A 24,000-nucleotide genomic window follows, 5' to 3' on the forward strand; every position below is an offset into this window, starting at 1 on the left:
AACCCACAATTCATTGGATCTCGACAAACACACCGCAAAAAGAGTTACATCAAATAGATCTCCACAAGAGAGGGGAGAACATTGTATTGAGATGCAAAAGGAGAGAAGAAGCCATCTAGCTAATAACTATGGACCCGAAGGTCTGTGGTAAACTACTCACAACTCATCGGAGGGGCTAAGATGTTGATGTAGAAGCCCTCCGTGGTCGATTCCCCCTCCGGCGGAGCGCCGACGAAGGCTCCAAGATGGGATCTTGTGGATACAGAAGGTTACGGCGGTGGAAATTGTTTTTCGTTGGCTCCCTGGATGTTTTCAGGGTACGTAGGTATATATAGCAGGAAGAAGTACGTCAGTGGCCGCTCGTGGGCCCAGGAGATAGGGGGCGCGCCCAGGAGGGGTGGGCGCACCCTCCTATCTCCTGGCCGCCTCGATTGCTTCTTGACTTGCACTCCAAGTCCTCTGGATCACGTTCGTTCCAAAAATCACGCTCCCCAAGGTTTCATTCCGTTTGGACTCTGTTTGATATTCCTTTTCTTTGAAATACTAAAATAGGCAAAAAAACAGTAATACGGGCTGGGCCTCCGGTTAGTAGGTTACTCCCAAATATGATATAAATGTGTAAAATAAAGCCCATAAACATCCAAAGGGGGTAATATAATAGCATGGAACAATAAAAAATTATAGATACATTGGAGATGTATCACTCCTCTCCATCTGCGACTCCACTGCCTTGTCATCCCCATCTCCGGGTCATTCCAGTCTGGGGCGTCGCCGTCGTCCACCGGCCTTGGTGCGCTCAGCACAGTGTGGTCAACATGGTGAACAACCGAGAGTCATCGGAAGATGACTGTATGTGAGAGGCTGAAAGTGGGGACGCACCACGCCCATGGACGCATGCATGCAACAGAACGCAACGTGGTCAACTCGATCAAGGAACAACTTCCATCGGAAGTGTACTGTACGTGGAGAGGCTGACAGCTGGGTCCACGGCTGCAGCAAGGAAGTGCCTCCTTATTACGGGGAAAATAATGATTCCTCCACCTGACATCAGGGACCCACTGGACGGGCCACCGTATTTTGCGAAAAAATGTTTCCCCCCTGACTGTTGGGACCCACCTGACGGGCCACCGTATTTCACAAAAAAAACGTTCCCCCCGCTGTCAGCTCGGACCCACCAGAAGTGCCTCCTTATTACATAGAAAAAAATGAATACTCCCCCTGCTAGCTGGGACCCACCTAAGTGGGAGGCTGACTTGTGGGCCTACTAAGTTAACGGGGACGGAGGGCTTTGTCAACTTAGTCAATATGAACGATTCTAGCTCTAGTGACCGTACGATGTCCATCCAATGGCCATAGTGCTTCTTCAACCTCTGGTCTTCTTGCTCCAGCCGCCCAAAACAGCGCCGGTCGTGGCGCGTGCTCCTGCCTCCCGTGGCTGGCTATAATGCCGCGGAGGCCTCACCGCCCCCTACTACTCCCACCGCTGGCTAGGCCATCCCTCTACTCACCCACACCCCCTGTTGTTCTGCAGCGACGGCAGCCTCACACCGCAGCCGAACGAGTGAATCCTCATACTCCTCTACGCGTGGGCATCCACTGCCGCGTCTTTCCCGGCTCCGCATCGTCCCCTTCCTAGGCCTCGCCATCGTCCACTGCCATGGTGCTCTCGGCGCGGTGTGGTCAACGTGGTCAAGGAATGACTTCCATTGGAAGAGTACTGTACATGGAGAGGCTGACAGCTGGGTCCACGACGGCTGGAAGGAAGTGCCTCCTTATTACGTGCAAAATAATTATTCCTCCACATGACAGCAGGGACCCACCGGATGGGCCACCTTATTTCGCGAAGAAAACATTTCCCCCCCGACTGCTGGGACCCACCAGCTACATCTTCGCATGCAAGGAAGTGCGTCCGGAAAAAAACGATTCGCCCCCCTAACTGTTGGGACCCACCAGCTACATCTTTGCACACAAGGAAGTGCCTGACAGTCGGGACCCACCTGGTTGAAGCATACGTAGCGTTGTCATTCTGGTCACGAACGTGTATGTACATACTAGTCGATGTAGAGGCACGCACGTAGCATGTACACATATGTACAGCAGCCAGTGTGCAAGAAAGAAAATACAGCCACGTACGTACATACGGGCGGGGTCTCGAACGCCTACTCGCGCATACATACGGCCAAGGCTCGTGTACATGGCTGGGTCGGAATGGAGAAACTGCGTCGTCGTCGTGTTCGTGGGGAGGCAACAAAATGCGTCGTGTTCATCGGGAGGCAACGGAATGCTCGTGTTCATCGGCAGGCAATGGAACGCGTGGGAGCCAACAGGCTTGGACAGAACAACCGATTGAAACGAGGCCTAGCATACCGCAGAACGGAGGAAACGACCTTGTGTTCAACCGGCCACGTTCGAAACGGGATCCTGTTCATCGGGAGGGGGTCTGGCGTACCGCAAAATGGAGGAAACGGACTTGTGTTGGACCTCCTACGGTCGAAACGGGGTCTGTTAATCGAGAGGGGTGTGGCGTACTACAAAACGGAGGCAACTGACTTGTGTTGGAGCGCTACGGTCGAAATGGGGGTCCTGTTCATCGGGAGGGGCGTGGCTTACCGCAAAACAGGACTCCACGGGATACTGTTCATCTCCACTGTCGACCTCCTCCAGCCTCCACGGGCTACTGTTCGTCCACCGTCGACCTCCTCAAGCCTCCACCTACGACTGTTCATCCACGGGCTCCTGTTCATCTAGCCTCCACCGCGCGCTACTCCACCGGCTACTGTTCAACCACCCCTCTCCACGGGCTCCTGTTCAACCACCCCTCCACGATCTACTATTCATCCAGCCCTCCATGGGGTCATCTTGTTCATCCAGCCCTCCACGGGGTCCTATTCATCATCCCCAACCGTCTCGATCGATCGGGGTCCTGTTCATCCATCCCCACCGCTCACTATTCATCCAAACCCCCCCTGCAACGCTCATTGTTCATCTAGGGGCAGCATCGATCGGCTTCATTTAGCAATAGTGGCAAAGGAATCGCTCGATCGAGTTCAGTTAACAGCCATCGATCGATCGCTCGGGTTCAGTAACGCGTAGCCTGCAGTGCAATCGCTCGGGTTCAGTTAGAGCCCAATGCCTCGCTCGGGTTCAGTTAGAGCCAACGCTTCGCACACACGCGCGTACGTGTATGAGAGAAACGCGCATCGCTCGGCCCCCGGCCACCCACCATAACCGGGAACTCACCAAAATTTTCCTCGCCCTCGCTTCTACCATGGTTTTTTCCGTCATGGACGGCCCAAACAATGTCATGCAGCTGCGTCTCCGACCCTCCCAGGACGAAAAGCCCATTTTCTGCCATGATTTTTTGTCATAGAAGTAGGAGCCCACCACATCTATGATGATACCAGGTTTTGTCGCAATTATCGCCATAGAAGTGTCATAAGTATGACAAAAAAATTCGTTCGTCCCAAAATGTCACGGATGTGTCTTTTTTTTTTGTAGTGATGGCAGGCTCAAAGCTATGGAGCAGGAGGTCTTCAAGTGAAAGCGGGACTCAATGCCAATCACCTCATGATCGCGGACTACACCCATGATCTCAAGGTGGATGGAAAATCAATGAAGGACCTCGTCTTCACATTCAACGAGCAAATCAACTTTCTGCAAAGCGAAATCTATGATCTCCAAAACCAAGTCTTTGAATATGAGGCAAGGTTTAAAGGTATGAGTCTTGCTGCCAGTTGCAGGACCCCCAAGACTTACTCCTCCTCTTATGATGGTGAGCTTTTTCCATGGAAACCTAAAGATAAGATCGTGACTACTTCATCACCGCCATCTTGTTCCTCACCAAACGAGACTAGAGTATCGGGTATGGGCACTCCCCTTGGCTTGTGCCAAGCTTAGGGGAGGTGCCCAGGTATTGTATCACCACCACTATCTTTTGCCTTTATTTATTTACTGTAGTTCGACCCTTACTTATCCTTTGCTTTAGTTGAATAAAAAAATTAGTTCGATCTTTCTTCGAGTATTTGCTTAGTGATCTATCTATCCTTGTAATCGTGTGCGAGATAGATAATAAAGATTAGTTTGAGTTTTGCTTTCTTTACTTTCATGTTCAATAAAAAGAAAGGAAAATAAATGAAAAAGATCATATGCTAATCTTATGGTAAGTGATGACATCACATAAGGAAAAGTATAAGTAGTAAAATTTATTGGAGATTGACAAACATAGCATTGGTCAATGATGCAATTCACGAAAGAATTAATAAGGAAGAGAAGGTTCACATGTAAATACACTATCTTCGACATCTTTTATGATTGTGAGCCCTCATCAAAATATTATATGCCAAAATTGTTGATGTTGGACAAGGAAGACAATGTAATGATTTATGTTTGTTCATACTCACCTAGATGTTATATTGTCATAGATCCTTTAAATTGTGGTGTTTGCTCCCTATCTTTGCTAGCCAAAAATTCTGCACTAAGTAGAGATACTACTTGTGCATCCAGAAAATCTTAAACCCAAATCTTTCTTTGAGAGTCCACCATACCTACCTATGGAGTGAGTAAGATCCTTCAAGTAAGTTTTCATTGGTGCAATAAGGCAATAAAAATTTATTCTAAATGTGTTAGATCATTTAGTGTAAGAGAAAATTGAGCATTGTACGGACTTGTGATGGCAAAATAATAAAGGCGACAGACTGCATAATAAAGGTTGCTATCACAAGGGACAATATAACATGACGGTTTTTTGCACTAAGAGATTGAGCATACAACCAAAAAGCGCATGGCAACCTCTGCTTCCCTCTGCGAAGGGCCTATCGTTTACTTTTATGTATTTAGTTTTATGCAAGAGTCAAAGTATTCTTCCCTATTCCTTTTTTATTTTCTCTTCTTGCAAGCATCATGTGGTGAGGAAAGATATAGACACATATATCCAGTTGAATATGGGTGGGTATGAATTATTATTGTTGACATCACCCTTGAGGTGAATACGTTGGGAGGCGAAACTATAAGCCCCTATCTCCCTATGTGTCTAGTTGAGACTTTTTGCTCATGGGTATGCGGTGAGTGTTAGCAATCATAGAAGTCTATATGATGGTTGAGTATGTGGACTTGCCAAAAGGCTCCGATACGAGACCCTTCCTGAAAAGATGATGAATTGTAGTTGCAAAGTTGACTGAGAACATAGTTTGTTAGTTTTCAATAGAGTTTATGCTTTATACTTCAATGTTGTGATGAATTGTTACTTGTTTATGAGAAGTTTATGATAAAAGTTCTATGATAAAGTTTGGTGCTGTTATAATATTATACATGATGCTTCTATGTATGTATTTTGTTTTTATCGACACCTCTCTCTCTAAGCATGTTGACATGTTTTTCGATTTCGGTTTTCACTTGAGGACAAGGGAAGCCTAAGCTTGGGGGAGTTGATACGTCCATTTTGCATCATGTTTACCTACTGTTATTCACTATGTTTTCATGCATAATAATGCCTTTTGGAGTAATTCTAATGACTTCTCTCATAATATGCAAGGTTTACAGAGAGGGAGAATACCGGTAGCTGGAGTTCTGGACCTGGAAAAGCTACGTCAGAGTTGCCTATTATGCTCATCTCTAAATGGGCTGAAAATTTACGGAGAATTATTTTGGATTATATGAGGAATATTGGAGAAAATAACCACTAGAGGGGGCCCACCAGGTGGGCACGACCCACCTGGGCGTGCCAAGGAGCCCAGGCGCGCCCTGGTGGGTTTTGCCCTCCTCGGCCCACCTTCGGTGCCGTTCTTCTGGTATATAAGTCATTTTGATCTAGAAATAATAAGGAGAGGACTTTTGGGACGAATCGCCGCCGTCTCGAGGCGAAACTTGGCAGGAGCACTTTTACCCTTCGGTGGAGCGATTCCGCCAGGGGAACTTCCCTCCTGGAGGGGGAAATCATCGTCATCATCATCACCAACAACTCTCCCATCTTGGTGAGGCTAATTTTCATCAAAGTCTTCAACAACACCATCTCCTCTCAAACCCTAGTTCAACTCTTGTGTTCAATCTTTGCACCTGAACCTTAGATTGATGCCTATGGGCGACTAGTAGTTTTGATTACATCTTGTAGTTGATTACTATATGATTTATTTGGTGGAAGATTATATGTTTAGATCCATTATGATATTTAATACCCCTCTAATCTTGAGCATGATTATCATTTGTGAGTAGTTACTTCTGTTCTTGAGATCACGGGAGAAATCTTGTTGCAAGTAATCATGTGAACCCGATATGAGTTTGATATTTTGAAGGTATGTATGTTGTGATTGCCTTAGTGGTGTCATGTGAATGTCAACTACATGACACTTCACCATATTTGGGCCTAAGGGAATGCATTGTGGAGTAGTTATTTGATGATGGGTTGCTAGAGTGACAGAAGCCTAAACCCTAGTTTATGCGCTATTCCATAAGGGACCGATTTGGATCCAAAAGTTTAATGCTATGGCTACATTTTATCTTAATACTTTTCTCATAGTTGCAGATGCTTGCGAGGGGGTTAATCATAAGTAGGAGGCTTGTTCAAGTAAGAACAACACCTAAGCGCCCGTCCACCCACATATCAAATTATCAAAGTAGCAAACACAAATCGAATCAACATGGTGAAAGTGACTAGATGAAATTCCCATGTACCCTCAAGAATGCTTTGCTTATTGTAAGAGACCGTTTTGGCCTGTCCTTTTCCACAAAATAATTGGGCTACCTTACTGCATATTATTTACTGTTATCGTTACTTGCTCGTTGCAAATTATTTTGCTATCAAACTATCTGTTACCGACAATTTCAGTGCTTGCAGAAATTACCTTGCTAAAAACCACTTGTCATTTCCGTCTGCTCCTCGTTGGGTTCGACACTCTTACTTATCGAAAAAACTACGATTGATCCCCTATACTTGAAGGTCATCACCCATCTTTTTTCCTTCATGGCAACAATACAATACGTGCCTCGCTACCCCTACTATGTCACTGTGTGATAGACACCGCAAGATTGAACCCAAAACTAAGCACCTCTCCCATTGAAAGAAAAACCAATCTAGTTGGCAAAACCAAACTGATAGTTCAAAGAGAAATACAAATATATCTTAATCATGCATAAAAGAGTTTAGAGAAGACTCAAACAATATTCATAGATAATCTGATCATAAATCCACAATTCATCGGATCTCAACAAATGCACCCCAATAGAGTATTACATCAGATAGGATTCCAAGAACATCGAGGAGAACATTGTATTGAACATCAAAGAGAGAGAGAAGAAGCCATCTAGATACTAGCTCTGGACCCGTAAGTCTCTGGTAAACTACTCACGCTTCATGGGAAGGGCGGCAAGGTTGATGTAGAGGCCCTCCATGATCGAATCCCTGATACGCCTCCAACGTGTCTATAATTTTTCATTGTTACATGCTATTATATTATCCATCTTGGATGTTTTATATGCATTTATATGCTATTTTATATGATTTTTGGGACTAACCTATTAGCCTAGAGCCCAGTGTCAGTTTCTGTTTTTCCTTGTTTTTGAGTTTTGCAGAAAAGGAATATCAAACGGAGTCCAAACAAGCAGACAATTTACAGTTATTTTTTATGGACCATAAGAAGCAAAAGAGTTGGGCCAAAAGAGTCCTGAGCCAATCACAAGGGTGAAGGGCGCGCCCTACCCCCCGGGAGGGTGCTCCACCCTCGTCGTTGACTCGTGGACCCCCATGACGTGGAACCAACGCCAAAATCCTATAAATACAGAAACCCCCAAAAAGAAACCTAGATCAGGAGTTCCGCTGCTGCAAGCCTCTGTAGCCACCAAAAACCAATCGGGACCCTGTTCTGGCACCCTGCCGGAGTGGGGATCCATCACCAGTGGTCATCTTCATCATCCCGGCGCTCTCCATGATGAGGAGGGAGTAGTTCACCCTCGGGGCTGAGGGTATGTACCAGTAGCTATGTCTTTGATCTCTCTCTCTCTCTCTCATGTTCTTGATATGGCATAATCTTGATGTACCGCGAGCTTTGCTATTATAGTTGGATCATACGATGTTTTCCCCCTCTACCTTCTTGTAATGGATTGAGTTTTCCCTTTGAAGTTATCTTATCGGATTGAGTATTTAAGGATTTGAGAACACTAGATGTATGTCCTGCATGTGCTTATCTGTGGTGACAATGGGATATTCACATGATCCACTTGATGTATGTTTTTGTGATCAACTTGCAGGTTCAGTGATCTTGTGAACTTATGCATAGGGGTTGGCACATGTTTTCATCTTGACTCTCCGGTAGAAACTTTGGGGCACTCTATGAAGTTATTTGTGTTTGTTTGAATAGATGAATCTAAGATTGTGTGATGCATATCGTATAATCAAACCCGCAGATACTTGAGGTGACATTGGAGTATCTAGGTGACATTAGGGTTTTGGTTGATGTGTGTCTTAAGGTGTTATTTCACTACGAACTCTAGGGCTGTTTGTGACACTTATAGGAATAGCCCAATGGATTGACTGGAAAGAATAACTTTGAGGTTGTTTCGTACCCTACAACAATATCTTTGTTTGTTTTCCGCTATTAGTGACTTTGGAGTGACTCTTCATTGCACATTGAGGGATTGTTATATGGTCTAATTATGTTATCATTGTTGAGAGAACTTGCACTAGCGAAAGTATGAGCCCTAGGCCTTGTTTCCAAGCATTTCAATACCGTTTTCTCTCACTTTTACTACTTGCTACCTTGCTGTTTTTATATTTCGAGATTACAAAAATCTATATCTATGATCCATATTGCACTTGTATCACCATCTCTTCGCCGAACTAGTGCACCTATACAATTTACTATTGTATTGGGTGTATTGGGGACACAAGAGACTCTTTGTTATTTGGTTGCAGGGTTGTTTCAGAGAGACCATCTTCATCCTACGCCTCCCACGGAATTATAAACCCTAGGTCATCCACTTGAGGGAAATTTGCTACTGTCCTACAAAACTCTGCACTTGGAGGCCCCAACAACGTCTACAAGGAGTAAGTTGCATAGTAGACATCAAGCTCTTTTCTGGTGCCGTTGCCGGGGGGGGGGGGGTGTAGTGCTTGAAGGCATATCTTTAGATCTTGCAATTGAATCTTTTAGTTTCTTGTTTTATCAGTAGTTTAGTTTATAAAAGAAAATTACAGAAAATGGAATTGAGGTTGCCTCATATGATTCATCTTTTTAATATCTTTCGTGAAAACGATGGAAAGGAAAATTGTGCCAAAGTGTTAGCAGAAGAATGCATTAAAATATTTGGCGCTTAATCTTTGTATGATGAGCATGATTGCAATGTTGTTAGTATGAATTCCTTGAATATCCATGATGCTAATAATATGCAAAGCTACAAGCTTCGGGATGCTATGTTTGATGAATATGATATTTTTAGTCCCCCAAGTTTTGATGAGAAAAGTTATTATGATGATAGCATGCCTTCTATTTATGATGATTATATTGACGAAAGTGGGTTTGGAAGAGTGACAACTTTAGGAAGTAATGATCCCACTATTTTGGAGGGTGTTGAATCTTATTGTGATAATTATGAACGTGGATTTGGAGAGGTCATGACTTTATTTAGTAATGATTCCACTATCTTGGAAGAGGTTCCAATTGACTATGAGAACAAAGTTGGTAATTAGTAAGAATAATGATAACCATGGAACTTTTCATCTTGATTTTAATTTTCAATTGGATTATGCCACACATGATAGTTATTTTGTTGAGTTTGCTCCCACTACTATTGAGGAGAATAAATTTTCTTATGTGGAGAGTAATACAATTTCTATGCTTGTGAATCATGAAAATAATGCTTTATGTGATGGTTATATTGTTGAATTCATTCATGATGCTACTGAAAATTATTATGAGGGAGGAATATATGCTTGTAGGAATTGCAATAGTATCAAGTTTCCTCTCTATGTGTTGAAAATCTTGAGGTTATGCTTGTTTCACCTTCCTATGCTAATTGATTATTGTCCCCATAAATTGTTTGCTCTCTTTGTGTGTTAGACATAAATGTGCTAGTACTATTCTTCATGATTCTCTCTTTGTGTTTCAATTCTTATCTTTTATGTGAGCATCATTGAAATCATCATGCCTAGCTAGAAAGGCATTAGAAAAAGCGCTTGCTGGGAGAAATCCCAATATTTACCCCCTCCTGCCTTTGTTTGTTCACATGATTAGGCTACTGTAATAATCATGTTTTGTAGCTTTTGTTTCAATAAAGTGCCAAGTAAAGCCTTTGGGATAGTGTGGATGATAGTTGACTTGATTCTGTGCAAAAATAGAAACTTTTGTGCTCAGTCCAGGAAATTTGGAAATTCACTGAAACATGCTTTTGATCTGAATTGTTTACACAAGATTGATATACAAATTTCCTAGATTTTCCAATTTTTTCAGAATTTTTGGAGTTACAAAAGTATGGAAAGTTTCTAAATTATTACAAATTGTTCTGTTTTTGAAAGATTCTATTTTCTATGTGTTGTTTGCTTATTTTGATGAATCTATGAGTAGTATCAGAGGGTATGAACCATGGAGAAGTTGGAATACAGTAGATATAACACCAATATTAATTTAGAATGAGTTCACAACAGTACCTAAGTGGTGATTTTATTTTCTTATACTAAGAGATCTTACGAGTTTTCTGTTAAGTTTTGTGTTGTGAAGTTTTGAAGTTTTGGGTAAAGATTCGATGGACTATGGAATAAGGAGTGGCAAGAGCCTAAGCTTGGGGATGCCCAAGGAACCCCAAGGTAATATTCAAGGACAACCAAGCAACTAAGCTTGGGGATGCCCTGGAAGGCATCCCCTCTTTTGTCTTCGTTCATCGATAACTTTACTTGGAGCTATATTTTTATTCACCTTATGATATGTGTTTTTCTTGGAGGGTCATTTTATTTTGTTTATGTTTTCTTGCTGCTATTCAAAGAATTTTTTTATATATATTTTATTTCAATAAAAAGGTCATGTATAGCCTTTACCATGCTTATTTTACAAGTCTATACGTTACTGTTTTTAAAACACAAAGTTTGATGTTATGTTTTGAATATTGGTGAATAGTCAGAACATGATAAAATCTTGAAATTTTGACATGATTAGAAACAACAAATTTTCTACAGTGTGGTGATTTTTCAGAATTTTTGGGATTAGGGAAGTATGATTACTCTTGCATTCTTTACAGACTGTCCTGTTTAGACAGATTGCTGTTACGTTTGCATTGTTTGCATATGTTTGCTTGTTTAGTGATTCTGTTTGATGATAGGAGTATAAAATATACAGAGGCAATTAGTAGGAAATATCAAATAATAATTTTAGCGATTTGTTACAGTAAAGAATGGTAAGGTTATCGCGCTGATTTATACTAACTTATGTCACGAGTTCTTTGTTTGTCATTTGCTCTAGTGCTTCAGTTATATCTTTTTAGAGCACGGCGGTGGTTTTATTTTGAAGAAATTGATGAACTCTCATGCTTCACTTGTATTATTTTGAGAGTCTTAAACATCATGGTAATTTTCTTAGGTTATGAATTTAGTCCAAATATGATGGGTATCCAAGAGGAATATAATAAAAACTTTTGTATAAAGTGCATTGAGTACTATGAGAAGTTTGATTCTTTATGATTGTTTTGAGATATGAAGATGATGATATTAGAGTCATGATAGTGGAGTAATTGTGAATATGAGAAATACTTGTGTTGAGGTTTGTGATTCCCGTAGCATGCACGTATTGGTGAACCGTTATGTAACGAAGTTGGAGCATGAGGTATTTATTGATTGTCATCCTTTGTGTGGAGGTCGGGATCACACGATGGTTAACTCCTACCAAGCCTTCCCCTAGGAGCATGCGCGTAGTGCCTGCTTTCGATGACTAATAGATTTTTGCAATAAGTATGTGAGTTCTTTATTACTAATGTTGAGTCCATGGATTATACACACTCTCACCCTTCCACCATTGCTAGCCTCTCTAGTACCGCGCAACTTCCGCCGGTACCATACACCCACCATATACCTTCCTCAAAACAGCCACCATACCTACCTATTATGGCATTTCCATAGCCATTCCGAGATATATTGCCATGCAACTTTCCACCATTCCGCTTATTATGACATGCTTCATCGTTGTCATATTGCTTTGCATGATCATGTAGTTGACATCGTATTTGTGGCAAAGCCACCTTTCATAATTCTTTCATACATGTCACTCTTGATTCATTGCACATCCTGGTACACCACGGAGGTATTCATATAGAGTCATATTTTTCTCTAAGTATCGAGTTGTAATTCTTGAGTTGTAAGTAAATAATAGTGTGATGATCTTCATTATTAGAGCATTGTCCCACTGAGGAAAGGATGATGGAGACTATGATTCCCCCACAAGTCGGGAGAAGACTCCAAAAATAAAATAAAATAAGAAGAGGCCAAAAAAGAGGGCCCAAAAAACAAAAAAAGATAATGAGGGAAAAAGAGAGAAGGGGCAATCGCTACTATCCTTTTACCACACTTTGCTTCAAAGTAGCACCATGATCTTCATGATAGAGAGTCTCTTATTTTTTCACTTTCATATACTAGTGGAAAATTTTCATTATAGAACTTGGCTTGTATATTCCAGCAATGGGCTTCCTCAAATGCCCTAGGTCTTCATGAGCAAGCAAGTTGGATGCACACCCACTTAGTTTCTTTTTGATCTTTCATAAACTTATAGCTCTAGTGCATCTGTTGCATGGAAATCCCTACTCACTCACATTGGTATCTATTGATGGGCATCTCCATAGCCTGTTGATATGCCTAGTTGATGTGAGACTATCTCCTTCTTTTTGTCTTCTCCACAACCACAATATTCTATTCCACCTATAGTGCTATGTCCATGGCTCACGCTCATGTATTGCATGAAAGTTGAAAAGGTTTGAGAATACTAAAGAATGAAACAATTGCTTGGCTGAAACCGGGGTTGCACATGATTTGAATATTTTGTTTGATGAAGATGGATCATAGCCAGACTATATGATTTTATAGGGATAAGCTTTCTTTGGCTATGTTATTTTGAGAGGACATAATTGCCTTGTTAGTATGCTTGAAGTATTATCATTTTTATGCCAATATTAAACTTTTGTTTTGAATCTTATGGATCGGAATATTCTTGCCACAGTAAAGAATATTACTTTGATAAATATGTTAGGTAGCCTTCCACATCAAAAATTTAGCTTTTATCATTTACCTACTCGAGGATGAGCAGGAATTAAGCTTGTGGATGCTTGATACGTCCCCAACGTATCTATAATATTTTATTGTTCCACGCTATTATTTTATCCATCTTTGATGTTTTATATGCATTTATATGCTATGTTATATGATTTTTGGGACTAACCTATTAACCTTGATCCCAGTGCCAGTATCTGTTTTTCCTTGTTTTTTAGTTTTGCAGAAAATAAATATCAACTGGCGTCCAAACGAGCTGAAAATTTATGGTGATTTTTTATGGACCAGAAGAAGCCCCCGAAGCAAAAGAGTTGGGCCAGAAGAGTTCCAAGCCAACCATGAGGGTGGAGGGCGAGCCCTACCCCCGGGAGGGTGCTTCACCCTCGTCGTTGACTCGTGGACCCCCCCCCCCCTGACGTGAAACTGACGCCAAAAATTCCTAAAAATACAGAAACTCCTGAGAAGAAACCTAGATCGGGAGTTCTGCCGCCGCAAGCCTCAGTAGCCACCAAAAACCAATCGGGACCCTATTTTGACACCCTGCCAGAGGGGGGATTCATCACCGGTGGCCATCTTCATCATTCCCGCGCTCTCCATGACGAGGAGGGAGTAGTTCACCCTCGAGGCTGAGGGTATGTACTAGTAGCTATGTGTTTGATCTCTCTCTCTCTCTCTCGTGTTCTTGATATGGCACGATCTTGATGTACCGCGAGCTTTGCTAATATAGTTGGATCATATGATGTTTTCCCCCTCTACCTTCTTGTAATGGATTGAGTTTTCCCATTGAAGTTATCTTATCGGATTGAGTCTTTAAGGATTTGAGAACACTTGATGTATGTCTTGCATGTGCTTATCTGTGGTGACAATGGGATATTCACATGATCCACTTGATGTATCTTTTGGTGATCAACTTGTGGGTTCAGTGACCTTGTGAACTTATGCATAGGGGTTGGCACATGTTTTCGTCTTGACTATTCGGTAGAAACTTTGGGGCACTCTATGAAGTTCTATGTGTTGGTTTGGATAGATGAATCTGAGATTGTGTGATGCATATCGTATAATCAAACCCGCGAATACTTGAGGTGACATTGGAGTATCTAGGTGACATTAGGGTTTTGGTTGATGTGTGTCTTAAGGTGTTATTTTACTACGAACTCTAGGGCTGTTTGTGACACTTATAGGAATAGCCCAATTGATTGATTGGAAAGAATAACTTTGAGGTGGTTTCGTGCCCTACAATAATCTCTTCCTTTGTTCTCCGCTATTAGTGATTTTGGAGTGACTCTTTGTTGCACATTGAGGGATTTTTATATGATATAATTATGTTATCATTGTTGAGAGAACTTGCAGTAGTGAAAGTATGAATCCTAGGCCTTGTTTCCAAGGATTGCAATACCGTTTTAGCTCACTTTTACTACTTGTTACCTTGCTGTTTTTATATTTTCAGATTACAAAAACCTATATCTAACATCCATATTGCACTTCTATCACCATCTCTTCGCCGAACTAGTGCTCCTATAAAATTTACCATTGTATTGGGTGTGTTGGAGACACAAGAGACTCTTTGTTATTTGGTTGCAGGGTTGTTTGAGAGAGACCATCTTCATCCTACGCCTCCCACAGATTGATAAACCTTAGGTCATCCACTTGAGGGAAATTAGCTATTGTCCTACAAAACTCTACACTTGGATGCCCAACAACGACTACAAGGAATAAGTTGTGTAGTAGACATCAATCCCACTCTGGCAGAGTGCTAGAAAAACCCCCAAGATGGGATCTCATGGGAACAGAGGCTTGCGACGGCGGAAAAGTATTTTGGTAGATGCTTCTGATGTTTGGGAATATTTGAGAATATATATAGAAGTGGTTTAAGGGTTGGAGGACTCCCGAGGGGGGAACAAGCCCTCAGGACACGCCTCAGGGGGGTGCACGTCCAAGAGGCTTGTGTCCTTCTCGGGACTCTTCTGGCCAGCTCTCCATGTCACGTAGCTGTCCCCTAGTCCAAGAAAAATCATCATAAATTATATTCCGTTTGGACTCCGTTTGATATTCATTTCCTGCAAAAGTCATAAACACGGAAAAAATAGAAACTAGCACTGGGCTCTAGGTTAATAGGTTAGTCCCAAAAAAATATAAAATAGCATATTAGTTCATATAAAACATCCAAAATAGATAATATAATAGCATGGAACAATCAAAATTATAGATACGTTGGAGAGGTATCAAGCATCCCCAAGCTTAATTACTGCTCGTCCTCTAGTAGGTAAATGATAAAAACATAAGTTTTGATGTGGAATGCTACCTATCATATTTATCAATGCAATCTTCTTTATTGTGGCAAGAATATTCAGATCCATAAGATTTAAAACAAAAGCTTAATATTGACATAAAAACAATAATACTTCAAGCATACTAATAAAGCAATCATGTCTTCTCAAAATAACATGGCCAAAGAAAGTTATCCCTACAAAACCATATAATCTGGCTATGCTCCATCTTCATCACACAAAATATTTTATCATGCACAACCCCGATGACAAGCCAAGCAATTGTTTCATACTTTTGGTGTTCTCAAACTTTTTCAACTTTCACGCGATACATGAGTGTGAGCCATGGATATAGCACTATAGGAAGAATAGAGTATGGTGGTTGTGGAGAAGACAAAAAGAAGGAGAAAGTTTCACATCAACTAGGCGTATTAACAGGCTATGGAGAAGCCCATCAATAGATATAAATGTGATTGAGTAGGGATTGCCATGCAACGAATGCGCTAAAGCTATAAGTGTATGAAAGCTCAAAAACAAACTAAGTGGGTGTGCATCCAACTCGGTTGCTCACGAAGACATAGGGAAATTTGAGGAAGACCATCATTGGAATATACAAGCCAAGTTCTGTAATGAAAAATTCCCACTAGTATATGAAAGTGACAAAATAGGAGACTCTCTATCATGAAGATCATGGTGCTACTTTGAAGCACAAGTGTGGAAAAAGGATAGTAACATTACTGCTTCTCTCTTTTTCTCTCATTTCTTTTCTCTTTTTTTGTTTGGGATTCTTTGGCCTCTTTTTTTATTTGGGCTTCTTTGGCCTCTTTTATTTTTATTAAAGTCCGGAGACTCATCCCAACTTGTGATGGAATCATAGCTTCCATCATCCTTTTCTCAAATGGGACAATGCTCTAATAATGATTATCATCACACTTTTATTTACTTACAACTCTAGAATTACAACTCGATACTAGAACAAAATATGACTATATGAATGCCTCGGAGTGGCAATGATGGTATGTGTCATAATAAAACGGAATGGTGGAAGTTGCATGGAAATATATCTCGGAGTGGCAATGGAATTGCCATAATACGTAGGTATGGTGGCTGTTTTGAGGAAGGTATATGGTGGGTTTAGTGCACCGGCGGAAGTTGCGCGGTACTAGAGAGGCTAGCAATGGTGGAAGGGTGAGAGTGCGTATAATCCATGGACTCAACATTAGTAATAAAGAAATCACATACTTATTGCAAAAATTTATTAGCCATCAAAACAAAGTACTACATGCATGCTCCTAGGGGGATAGATTGGTAGGAAAAGACCATCGCTCGTCCCCGACCGCCACTCATAAGGAAGACAATTAGAGAATAAATCATGCTCCGATTTCGTCACATAACGGTTCACCATATGTGGATGCTACGAAAATGACAAACATTAACACAAGTATTTCTACCAATCCACAGTTACTCACTAGGATGACTGTAATATCACCATATTTATATCTCAAAACAATATGCAAGGAATCAAACTTCTCGTATTATTCAATGTTCTTATATGAAAGTTTTTATTATATCCCTCTTGGATGCTCATCATATTAGGACTAAATTAGAACCTAAGCAAATTACCATGTTGTTTAAAGACTCTCAAAATAATATAAGTGAAACATGAGAGTTCAACAATTTCTATTAAATAAAACCACCGCCGTGCTCTAAAAAGATATAAGTGAAGCACTAGAGAAAACTGCCTAGCTCAAAAGATATAAGTGAAGTCCATAGAGTATTCTAACAAATTAATGATTGAAGCGCATCCCTGTCAAAAGTTGTGTACAGAAAGGATGATTGTGGAAAAATAATAAACAACGACTCATATCATACAAGATGCTCCAAGCAAAACACATATCATGTGGTGAATAAAAATATAGCCTCAAGTAAATTTACCGATGGATTGAAGACGAAAGAGGGGATGCCATCAGGGGCATCACCAAGCTTAGAGTCTTAGTTGTCCTTGAATATTACCTTGGGGTGCCTTGGGCATCCCCAAGATTAGGCTCTTGCCACTCGTTATTCCATAGTCCATCAAATCTTTACCCAAAACATGAAAACTTCACAACGCAAAACTCAACAAAAAACTCGTGAGATCCGTTAAATGAATCACCACTTTAGGTACTGTTGTGAACTCATTCTAAATTTAAATTGGTGTTATATCTACTGTACTCCAACTCCTCCATGGTTCATACCCCCCAATACTACCCATAGATTCATCAAAATAAGCAATCAACACGTAGAAAACAGAATTTGTCAAAAACAAAACAGTCTCTAGTAATCTAGAAACTTCGTTTACTCCTGTAACTCCAAAAAATCTGAAAATGTAGGAAAAATAGGCAATTCATGTATCAATCTTGTGTAAACAATTCAGAATTTTTCCATGCTCCAGTGAATTTAAACAATTCTATTGCTGGACGCAAAAGTTTTTGTTTTTCAGAAAAACCAAATCAACGATATACCAAAGTATCCCAAAGTTGTTACTACACTAACTAAAACACCAAAACACAAATACTACAGAGGTGATAATGTGTATTTGTTGAAAAACAGAACCAGAAGCAAAAAATGTAAAAATAAAATTGGGTTGCCTCCCAACAAGCGATATTGTTTAACGCCCCTAGCTAGGCATAAAACATAGATCTAATCCTTGGTATGGAAAGCATAAATAGCCCTCATAATAGATTCATATGGCAACTTAATTTTCTTTCTTGGAAAGTGTTCCATGTCCTTCCTTAACGGAAATTAAAATCTAATGTTTCCTTCTTTCATATCAATAATTGCACCAATCATTCTGAGGAAAGGTCTACCAAGAATAATAGGACATGTAGGATTGCAATCTATATCAAGCACAATAAAATATACGGGCACATAATTCCTATTTGCAACAATAAGAACATCATTAATCCTTCCCACAATTTTCTTAATAGTGGAATCCCCTAGATGCAAATTCAAAGAACAAACATCAAATTTGTGGAAACCAAGCACATCACATAAAGTTTTCAGAATAGTGAAAACACTAGCACCCAAATCACACAAAGCATTACACTCATAATCTTTAATGTTAATCGTAATAGTATGTTCCCACTCATCATAAAGATTTCTAGGGATAGAAACTTCCAACTCATGTTTTTCTTCAAAAGATTTCATCATACCATCAACAATATGTTTCGTAAAAGCTTTATTTTGATTATAAGCATGAGGTGAATTGAGCACGGATTGCAACAAGGAAATACAATCTATAAAATAACAATTATCATAATCAAAGTCCTTGAAATCCAAAAGAGTGGGTTCATATCTACTTAAAGTTTTGACCTCTCCAATCCCACTTTTATCAATTTTTCATTAAGATCTATAAACTCCTAATTATTGGGATGCCTTCTAGCTAAAGTTGACTCATCTCTAGTCCCATATTTATCAAGATTTATATTAGAAAACAAAGATTCAACAGGAGTCACACCAATCACTTTAAGATCTTCATCATTATTTTCACAAAAACTAGAAGAACATGCTTTTACAAACCAGTCTCTTGCAGCATGCATCCTAGTGGTTCTTTCTCTACTTCCATTAATAGAAACTTGAATAGCTTTTAGAGATTGATTAATATCAATCTTAGGTGGCATACATCTAATCTTCAAAGAATCAATCTGATATGTCTCCAACGTATCTACTTTTCCTAACGCTTTTCCTCTTGTTTTGGGCTCTAATTTCCATGATTTGAATGAAACTAACCCCGGACTGACGTTATTTTCAGCAGAACTATCATGGTGCTGTTTTTGTGCAGAAATAAAAGTTCTCGGAATGGAACGAACCTTTGTGAGGATTTTCTATATCAATAAAGAGAATTTATGGAGCCAAGAGGTACCCGAGGGGGGAACCTGGGTGGGCACAACCCACCAGGGCGCTCCTGCCCCCAGGCGCGCCCAGGTGGGTGCTGCCCACCTGGTAGTCCCGCTGACCCTTAAACCGATGCTATAAAATCCCATTATTCCAGGAAAAATCAGGGAGAAAGAATTATCACATTTCACGAGATGGAGCCTCCACCATCTCCTGTTCTTCATTAGGAGGCCAGATCTGGAGTTCGTTTGGGGCTCTGGAGACAGGGATCTTCGATCTTTGTCATCACCAACACATCTCCATCGCCAATTCCATGATGCTCCCCATCGGGAGTGAGTAATTCCTTCGTAGGCTCACTGGTCGGTCAGGAGTTGGATGAGATTCATCATGTAATCGAGTTAGTTTTGTTAGGGCTTGATCCCTAGTATCGACTATGTTCTGAGATTGATGTTGCTATGACTTTGACATGCTTAATGCTTGTCACTTTGGGCCTGGGTTCCATGATTTCAGATCTGAACCATTTACTTTATCACCATTATATCCATGTTCTAGATCCGATCTTGCAAGTTATAGTCACCTACTACGTGTTATGATTCGACAACCCCGGAGTGACAATAGTCGGGACCACTCCCGATGATGGCCGTAGTTTGAGGAGTTCATGTATTCAACGTGTGCTAATACTTTGTTCTGGTTCTCTATTAAAAGGAGGCCTTAATATCCCTTTGTTTCCAATAGGAGCCCGCTACCACGGGAGGGTACGACAAAAGATGTCATGCAAGTTCTTTCCATAAGCACGTATGACTATTTACAGAATACATGCCTACATTATATTTATGAACTGGAGCTAGTGCCATATCGCCCAAGGTTATAACTATCTCATGATAAATATCATCCAAGGAGTCATCGATCCAATGCCTACGAACTTATCTTATATTGTTATTGCTAAGTCACTACTGTTGGTACCGCTATCATTACTGCTACATTATCACTGCTATCACTGTTACCTTTACTATTGCTACTGCTGCTATCATCAAATCTATCATATTACTGTGCTACTAATCACCTTGCTGTAGATAATTAATCTCGAGGTGTGGTTGAATTGACAACTCAGATGCTAATACCTTGAAATATTCTTTGGCTCCCCTTGTGTCGAATCTATAAATTTGGGTTGAATACTCTACCCTCGAAAACTGTTGTGATCCCCTATACTCGTGGGTTATCAAGACCATTTTCTAGCACCGTTGTCGGGGAGCATAGCTATATTTGTTGAGTCACTTGGGATTATTATCATATTATCACTATGAAGAATCTGAAGGATGCTAAGACTAAGATTTTTTCCTCAAAGACGAGGGGAGGTAAGGAACTGCCATCCAGCTCCACTTTAGATTCACGTTTTGTTATAAGTAAACTTGCAACACCACGACGTGCTATTAGTTTTGATATGTCGCAAGTTATAGATGATTCTACTTCTGCTATGAACGCTACTTATGATGATGCTAGTACCTTGCTTGATGATGATGTGCCACTAGGTGAATTTTTTGATGAACAAATTGCTAGAGTAAGACAACATGATATTATTCTGATGATGAACTTGAAACTGAAAATCTTGAAACACCTACTAGAACTAGTCCTCCTTGATATGAATTTCCAAAGGTACCAGAAGGTTATACTGTGAGTGAGGAGGCAACTAGAGATATTCTTGCTTGTAAGGATAGAGATGATCTACATAAATTATTATGCAAGTATAAAGAAAGATCTCTGAATGCTAAAATGAAATGTGATCATGAGTTTTCTACTTCACCTATTGTGATTGATGATAAGGATTATGAATTCTCTATCGACCCAGAGTCGTTGATCACTTTGGTTGAATCTGATCCTTTCCATGGTTATGAAACAGAAACCGGTTTGGCACATCTTACCAAGTTGAATGATATAGCCACCCTTTTTTCTCATGATGAGAAGATTCGCTATTATTATATTCTCAAGTTATATCCGTTCTCATTAAAGAGTATGCTAAAGCTTGGTACATTACTCTTCCTCCTGGTTGTGTGCGTACTCCCCAGGATATGATTTATTACTTCTCTGAAAAATATTTTACTGCTCATAAGAAACAAGCTGCCTTGCAGGAAATATTTAACTTTGTGCAAATTGAAGAAGAGAGTCTCCCAAAAGCGTGGAGGGGGGCTTCGCCAATTGCTTAATGCTTTGCATGATCATCCTCTTAAGAAAAATGCAATAATTAATATTTTCTGTAATGGACTAACTGATGCTTCTAGGGATTTCCTAGATAGTTGTGCTGCTTGTGTTTTCAGGGACCAAACTATTTGGCAAGCTGATGAATTATTGAATAACGTATTGAAAAATTATGATGATTGGAGTCCTCCTGAAATACCTATTAAACCCACTCCGAAGAAGAGGGGTATCTTACATCTCAGTCCTGAAGATATGCTAGAGGCAAAGAAATCTATGAAGCAAAAAGGTATTAAAGCAGAGGATGTTAAAAATTTACCACCTATCGAAGAAATACATGGGCTTGAAGCACCACCACCATCTAAGGTGGTAGAGGTAAAATCTTTATTGAAATTCAATGATAGTGATGGTCCTCGTAATAAAGATCCTAGTCAATGCCTTTTTGAGTTTGATAATTACATTAGAAAGAAAGATCACTTCAATGCAAAAGTTATGAAACAATTGAAATACGACTCTAATATGATCTTGCTTAAGTGACTTGTTATTTAGAAACTCAAATGATGTTAGAGGTGTAGGAAAGCATGCCTCTATGGTTTAAACTCAATTAGAACAAGTTGCTAAATCTCAAAGAGAGTTGCTTGATGAAATGAACAATAATATAAGTGACTTTGCTATTAGAGTAGCAATTAGAGGAGGTAAAATGACTCACCAACCACTTTATCCTGAGGGACACCCTAAGAGAATTGAACAAGACTCTCAAAGAATTAACACTGATGCACCTAGTCCTTCTAAAAAGAAAAAGAAGAAGAAAAAATAATAGGACTTTGCCTGCCTCTAGTGAACCTGAAATAGAAAAACATCCTGATAATGATAAAGAAATTTCTATCTATGATGCTGAAACTCAATCTGGTAATGAACACTTACCTTCTAATAATGAAAAAGATAATGATGAGGTTCATGAAGACACTCAATCAAATGATAAAGAACCAGATAATGGTGTTGAGATAGAACCAGCTGTTGATCTTGATAACCCACAACCTAAGAATAAAAGATATGATAAAAGAGACTTCGTTGCTAGAAAACATGGAAAGGAAAGAGAACCGTGGGTTAAAAAGCCTATGCCCTTTCCACCTAAGTGAACTAAAAAGAACGATGATGAAGAATTTGAACGCTTTGCTGAAATGCTAAGTGAGGGAGTCCTGGATTAGGGGGTCCTCGGACAGCCAGACTATATACTTTGGCCGGACTGTTGGACTATGAAGATACAAGATTGAAGACTCCGTCCCGTGTTAGGGTGGGACTCTCCTTTGCGTGGAAGGAAAGCTTGGAAATTCGGATATGCAGATCTCCTTCTCTGTAACCGACTCTGTGTAACCCTAGCCCCCTCCGGTGTCTATATAAACCGGAGGGTTTAGTCCGTAGGACAACAACAATCATAATCATAGGCTAGCTTCTAGGGTTTAGGCTCTACGATATCGTGGTAGATCAACTCTTGTAATACTCATATCATCAAGATCAATCAAGAAGGAAGTAGGGTATTACCTCCATCGAGAGGGCCCGAACATGGGTAAAATATGTCCCCCACCTCCTGTTACCATTAGCCTTAGACGCACAGTTCGAACCCCCTACCTGGGATTCACCGGTTTTGACACCGACATTGGTGCTTTCATTGAGAGTTCCACTGTGTCTCCACGATAAGGCTTGATGGCTCCTTCAATCGTCTGCAACGACACGGTCCAGGGTGAGGTTTTTCTCCCCGAACAGATCTTCGTATTCGGCGGCTTCGTATTGCGGGCCAACTCGCTTGGCCATCTGGAGCAGATCGACAGCTATGCCCTTGGCCGTCAGGTCAGGTTTGGAAACTTGAACTACATTGCCAACATCCGGGGAGACTTGAGGTTTGACGGATTCGACCCCATGTCAGGAGCGCCGAACAGTCACAACGGGCATGACTTAGATCTGCCATCGGACGGAGTTCGGGAGATTGCACCAGTGGCTGCCCCGACCCTTAATCTGGAGCAGATCACGCCATCTGAGGACGGGTGGATGGACCCCGCCACGGAGGCCGCACATTCATCTGCGTTGGAGGCAAACACAGACTTCACCTCCAAAGAGATCTGTGTCATCGGATCCTCGGACTCATCTCCGGCCATAGGTTCCGAACCGCGTGCGTCCGTGCCTATCGAATCTGATTAGGCACCGATCATGGAGTTTACCTCTGTGGATATATTTTAGCACTCACCCTTGGGCGACGTGCTAAATTCATTGAGGTCTCTCTCTCTATCAGGAGACTCTTGGCAGAACTATGTCCGGCTTGAGTGGGAAGTGGATGATGAAGAAATTCGTTCCCCACACCACCACCCACTTAATAGCCACTGTCGATGACTTAACCGACGTGATTGACTTTTACTCCGAAGACATCGATGGTATGGAAGACGA

The sequence above is a fragment of the Triticum aestivum genome, chromosome 4B (genome assembly GCF_018294505.1).
Source record: "Triticum aestivum cultivar Chinese Spring chromosome 4B, IWGSC CS RefSeq v2.1, whole genome shotgun sequence".
NCBI classification, from domain to species: domain Eukaryota; kingdom Viridiplantae; phylum Streptophyta; class Magnoliopsida; order Poales; family Poaceae; genus Triticum; species Triticum aestivum.